The sequence below is a fragment of the Chrysochloris asiatica genome, unplaced genomic scaffold, assembly GCF_000296735.1.
Source record: "Chrysochloris asiatica unplaced genomic scaffold, ChrAsi1.0 scaffold00137, whole genome shotgun sequence".
Lineage (NCBI taxonomy): Eukaryota > Metazoa > Chordata > Mammalia > Afrosoricida > Chrysochloridae > Chrysochloris > Chrysochloris asiatica.
In genome coordinates, this window is record NW_006408655.1 from 2,488,977 (window position 1) to 2,489,315 (window position 339).

The window sequence follows — 339 nt, forward strand, 5'->3', positions numbered from 1 at the left end:
TCTCCTCTCCATGCAATATATTTAGGCATTTTTTTTTGAAAATTAGTTGGCTGTATATGGATGGGTTAATTTCTGGATTCTTGATTGTGTTCCATTGATCAATGTTTCTTTCATTATTCCAGTACCAAGCTGTTTTGACCACTGAAGCCATATAGTAAAATTTTAAGTCAGGGGGTGAGAGGCTTCCAACTTTATTCTTCTGCTTAAGCAGTGCTTTGCTTATCCTGGGTCTCGTTCCTTTCCATATAAAGTTTGTAATTGTTTTTTCCATGTCTTTGAAGAATGTTGGAATCTAGATTGGGATTGCATTGTATGTGTAGATTGCTTTGGGCAGTATTG